The sequence below is a fragment of the Agrilus planipennis genome, unplaced genomic scaffold, assembly GCF_000699045.2.
Source record: "Agrilus planipennis isolate EAB-ADULT unplaced genomic scaffold, Apla_2.0 scaffold41, whole genome shotgun sequence".
Classification (NCBI taxonomy): domain Eukaryota; kingdom Metazoa; phylum Arthropoda; class Insecta; order Coleoptera; family Buprestidae; genus Agrilus; species Agrilus planipennis.
This window is the reverse complement of record NW_020442445.1, coordinates 915910-921757: the sequence shown is the minus strand read 5'-3', so window position 1 is coordinate 921757 and position 5848 is coordinate 915910. Positions and strand designations below refer to the sequence as shown.

General features: G+C 35.4%; 1 protein-coding gene and 1 long non-coding RNA gene across 3 annotated transcripts in view; one reads left to right on the top strand and one right to left on the bottom strand.

The window, feature by feature from the left end:
• LOC108733578 (cAMP-specific 3',5'-cyclic phosphodiesterase) overlaps positions 1–5848 on the top strand; it is a 565440-nt gene that overhangs the window by 141219 nt on the left and 418373 nt on the right. The window lies entirely within an intron of this gene.
• LOC108733584 lies at positions 3571–3969 on the bottom strand. Its single transcript, XR_001937247.1, has 2 exons — positions 3821–3969; positions 3571–3757 (listed from the first exon to the last, which is right to left on the bottom strand). It is a non-coding gene; the product is annotated as an uncharacterized LOC108733584 (long non-coding RNA).

Sequence of the window (5848 nt, the reverse complement as noted above, 5' to 3'; positions counted from 1 at the left end):
GTGTGTGTGTGTGTGTGTGTGTGTGTGTGTGTGTGTGTGTGTGTGTGCGTGTGTGTGCGTGTGTATGCGTGTGTATGTGTGTGTGTGTGTGTGTCTTTGTGTGTCTGTGTGTCTATGTGTGTGTTTGTGTATGTCTGTGTGTGTTTGTGTCTGTGTATGTGTGTGTCTGTGTATGTGTGTGTGTGTGTGTGTGTGTGTGTGTCTTTGTGTGTCTGTGTGTCTATGTGTCTATGTGTGTGTTTGTGTATGTCTGTGTGTGTGTGTGTCTGTGTGTGTGTGTGTCTGTGCGTGTGTGTCTGTGCGTGTGTCTGTCTGTGTGTATAGATAGGAACTTTACGGAGTATTTATAGGATAGTAGGTATTTATAGTAAATTTGATAGAATATTCTAGAAGGAGAAAAGTAGGAGTGCGGACGAAGACACTGGTTTATAGAAATTTATAGAAATACGTAGAATTAAAGGTAAAACAAAATATTAGTATGAGAATGCATGCACAGAACAATAACGTTTAGATTGAAAGGAAACAAAGGTATGCTTAAGATAAGAAGTCGAAAAGCATGGAAATAATATTTGAAGTGATACAAAAATAAATTTAAAAGAATTTTAAAGAAAGCTTATGAATTGGTATTAAATATTTACAAAAAATATACATTTTTCCGCCACACTAAGTTTCATGAGTGTCATACATCTACATCCTTGAAAATAAATTTAGTATCCTTCACCTGTTCTGTCACATAAGTATCATTAAATTGGCAAGTACGTTTCGAACTTGTATAGTTATTTTGGAAATTATAGGTACTCTACTTTTAAGTACTAATAATAATTCATAATGAATACGAAGCTGTTGAAAACGTTTTCGACAAACTTATTAGCAACTGTGAAGTATATTCCGTTAAATTTCAGAAAACACCAAAACGGCAATGCAAATCTAAACTTATGCGAAAAGTGTTAGGCCATTATTTAAAACAAAGTTGCAATTAGGCTACTTCAAGTTAACCTTTCGGTCTTCTAATTAATTCCAATTAGCAACGTTTTAGTGGTTATTAAATAAATTAACTGGAAAGTAATTTGCAGGTAACCCTAATTAATTTGCGCGGATATTTTCTGACCCCATTGTCAAAATTAAACTTGCCATAGGATTGCCGGCAACATTCTTGTTGAAATTTCCTGAAACATGCCTTCATCAGATATTTAGTTGTCTAAATATTTCACAGTTGGTTTAGGAGGCAAGTATTTTAATAAAGACAGAGTTTACAAGCAGGTATGTTTTGATTGTGAATTCTGGAATTTACATTTGTGTATCTTCATGTAGGTATGTATTAAAAAAATAGGAAATTTTAATCCTGAAACGTCACACGTTGATGCTACTTATCTATCTATTGTCATTATTAGGATGGGCTATAAAGGGTTGTTGATTACAAGGACGTCGAAAACTAGAAACTTACAGTATAGAAGGTTGAACTTATTAATATTATTTGTAAGCGCTTTGTCAAACGGGAGCTTTTGCATGTTTCGTTCCGATATGCTGCTAAGACAGGTGGATTGGCACTTCCTCTGACATATTATAGTGAAAAATTCGGAGGATAAAGTGGAAGACCTTTTCGGTTTCTTTTTAGGAACTGTGGGAGTGAAAACGGATGGGGTTTGGGACAAGAAGACAAAACGGATGAAATGAAAGAAAAAAAGAAGTGAACGATTATCTGTGAGTTCTTAGGTACCAAATACTGGTATTGATAAGCTTCTTATCATTTTTGATTGACATGTGAGTCGGTCAGATTTAGAAAAGGTTCTATATTTTGTCAGTTTATTAATTCTATGGCTTTCAGAATGGTATCCCGAGATAAAAATGTTCAGTCTCTCAGAGTTTCTGAAAGCGAGACTCCAGTCTCCGTCTCTCATCGAGTCTCTCTGTTGTCGCTGAAAGAGACTGTCGAGAGACTGTCAAAAAAAACTATTTAGTGTCTCTGAACGAGAGACTCGAGTCGCTCATAGAGAGATCCTCATTTCGTATCCAGTCTCTGAACGAGAGACTCGAATCTCTGAACGAGAGACTCGAGTCGCTCATAGAGAGATCCTCGTTTCGTATTCAGTCTCTAAACGAGAGACTCGAATCTCTGAATTAACAATTTTATCGTTCGAGTCTCTCATACAGAGACTGTGAGAGATCTCTAAAAACCCCTAGGCAATAACTGAGAGACTCTGAGAGACTGGAGAGAGATTGAAAATTTTTGTCCAGGGATAGGCTTCGCCTGTGAATATAGTGAATCTGTAAATAATCTTTAGTAATTTGTTTTTCTTCTATTATCAGAGTACATCCTGCTCCTTCCTCGCTCTTGGAGCCATTAGAAAAGATTTTTCTTTTGTTTGCACTAACCACGGCTGCAGTCATACATGTTTAATTTCAAATACATTGTAAATACAAAATAAACGTATCTACTCTGTGGATTTGCAGAGATGTATCTGTTAATTTGGCGAATAAGTAATTTTGGGACAAATTAACGGTAGCAATTAGTCTATCCTTCAAAAGGAGATGTATTATGAAATTATCCGCTGAGACACAATGATTAATAGTTGTTGGTTTCATTTATCCGTATTTCACATTAGGTACCAGGTCGTAGCGGGAAGGTATATCGTAGTGATTTGTATCAATCAATCTGTTTACGTCTTAGTACAATAGTACAGCCTAAAATAAACATTACGACATGGAAACAATTCAATTAGTTTACAATAACAAATTAAATTACTGTTAATCTAAATACAGGTAGAGCTTTTATTCAAATTTGCGTTCCATCCCAAATATATCTTCTAAAGCTTTCATTTAGATGGTTTTTACTAGTGATATATAAGGAAGGGAATATTTCATGCAATGTAGTAATTTAAAAAAGTAATTTCTTAAATTTTCTTTCTTATAACTTCAAAAGTAGGTAAAGAGCGAATATAAAGGTAGGAGACGAAAAATTAGAAGAAGTGGCAGATTTTAGGTACCTAGGAAGTCAGATAAGTCAGGACGGAAGGAGTAGTAGGTAGCGATATAAAGCAGAGGATAGCGCAGAGTCGAGTCGGCTTCAATAAAATGAACTCACTTCTATGCTCGCTAACGGTTAATTTAGAAATCCGAAAAAGGTTGTTAAAGGTGTATGTTTGGAGCGCGGCGCTATACGGGTGCGAAACATGGACGGTGGGCGCTGCGGAAAAGAAAAGAAGCGTTCAAAATGTGGTGTTATAGACTAATGATGAAGATACCGTAGATAGAGAAGGTTAGAAATGAAGGGGTATTAGAAAGAATAGGAAAACAGAGGACTCTATGGAAGTCAATAAGTAATAGGCGAACTAGGTTAGTAGGACACCTTCTCAGACATGAAGGTCTAGTCAGAGAAATGGGAGTTAGGAAGGGTAGAGGTAGGTCTAGATTAGATTAGTGTTCTCAAATAGTTAAGGATGTGGTTTGTTCTAGTTTTAGGGATATGCGAAGATTCACTCAGGATAAGAAAGAGTGGAGGTGCGTGTCCAATCAGTCTTAGGACTGATGACCTTATGATGATTATTACGATACGATATATTACCTACCTACCTACTTTCCTATCTACTTTGTTGTTTAATGAATACGTGAAATAAAACTTTTTTTCGTGCCACTAATTTTTTTTTGTTTTTGACTTTCCTTACAGAGTTTTTCCACTTGAAACAAACGTTACTGAAGTTTTCCTTCAAAACTAACTTGTTAACAATGCCAACTTTAATCCCATTTTTCTTCTGCAACCCTAAAAATGTGAACATTTTTAATGCTTCTTGAAGTCTGGAAGTTTACATAAAGTTTTGCGTACCGAATTTAGTTAAGTACGGCGTTGATACTGTTATTAGTTGGAAATCCGATTAAAATTTAGAAAAGACTCTTATTAGATTTAAAGTACGCGACGTCCCACGATTGTTTCGCTAATAAATCGAGTCCCAGATGTTTACTGGTTTCTTTAATTTTCTTGATTTAATGCTACTGCCAGCTGCAAGATATCTTTCTTAATATGTGTATAAACATCGTTTTATTTCACCGTACATTTTACCTAAATTACTTACTGTTTAAATTATATTTTTAAACCAAAAGCAATTACTGAACGGTGTAAATTGTCGAGATTATGGAATAAGAATTTTAATGAAAAATTTTTACAATTAAAAGTTTAACGTTTTTGGTTAATATTCTGCCAAAATGTCAAATTGCTAGACGTGAATCGCCATTTCGAACTCTGGTTATCTGAACAGTTGGTAGTCTGCCTGATGCCAATTAATAGTGTTCAAAGAAAGCAGTTTTTGTAAAAAAAACTGTAAATTCAAAAAATTGTCTTTTCGATGTCAATAATAAAACCACATAAGATTTTTATATTTGTCATATCTAAATAAATTTCTGTATTGAAATATTGTTTTGTAGAACCCTAGATAAAAATGTTCAGTCTCTCAGAGTCTCTGAAAGCTAGACTCGAGTCTCCGTTTCTCATCGAGTCTCTCTGGTGTCGCTGAGAGAGACTGTCAAAACAAGTGTTTAGCGTTTTTGAACGAGAGACTCGAGTCGCTCATAGAGAGATCCTCATTTCGTATCCAGTCTCTGAACGAGCGGCTCATTCCGAGAGACTCGAGTCGCTCATAGAGAGATCCTCATTTCGTATCCATTTCTGAACAAGAGACTCGAATCTCTGAACGAGCCACTCGAATCTCTGAATTAACAATTTTATCGTTCAATACAGAGACTGTGAGAGACCCATAAAAACACCTACGCAATAACTGAGAGACTGTGAAAGACTGTGGGAGACGCTCTCAGAGGCGCTGAAAGACTCTGAGAGACTGGAGGGAGACTGAAAATTATTGTCTAGGGAAGTTTCATTATCTTTTAATCACTGCATTGAAGTGAATTGAAAATAGCATAAATTCATTCATTGTTGTTTCCGTATCAATTGCTTTTCATCAAGTTCCTTGAAAATTCGGATTCATTACCTAATCCTGAGAGAGAGTGAAATTCGTACAGTAGGCAATTATCCTTAACATAACAACTTCTCCTTTGTAGTAATGAAAATGTGTAGCTGGTGATGTTGTAATCACGAATTCTAATTAAAAGTGAAATCATAATTTATTCGCCAGATTAACGATTTTGCTTAAGCATAATGTAACAAATCTATTAGAGAAAGCCGTTATTTACCTAGAGAATGCCATCACATCTGGTCTCAGAGGGAATGTCACCACGTTCAAGAAACTATCTTACTCGTTGAAAGGGCGAGAATAAAGTGACTGGATAAGTAGGGACGAGTGTTTAATTAAAGCTCGTCTTCTTGCTTAAGGTGCTCTTTAGAAGAAATTTACGGCAGTGTATAACGTGTGCAGCGCATTATCCACCTAAATTACCAGAGTGAGCATATTCTGATGTTCTTAAGTTCGTTGCGAGTTAAAAGGCACCAAATGGAAACTTAAATCTGTGGACTTAAGAACTTTCCATCGTAACTTTACTTGTTCAATCTTTTGTTTGAAGTCACCATTATTAAAATCCGAGCTGAAACTAACTTTAGCTTAACCTGTTATAAATACTGACCTTTATTACAACAACTGACTATTTCAGAAATTCTTAGGATTTAATGCATATTTGGTTTTGTAGGCAATCGAAATCCCAGAAGAATCCTTTTTCAAAAATTATTTTCTATTTTAGCTTTAAATAAAATGGAAGCGGGTCCTGACCGATCAGTACTGTATAAAAATGAATAAAAGTAAAACTAAAATACTGGTATGCAAGGGAAGAAAAAGTAGGGAAAGAGCGAATATAAAGATAGGAGACGAAAAATTAGAAGAAGTGGCTGATTTTAGATACCTAGGAAGTC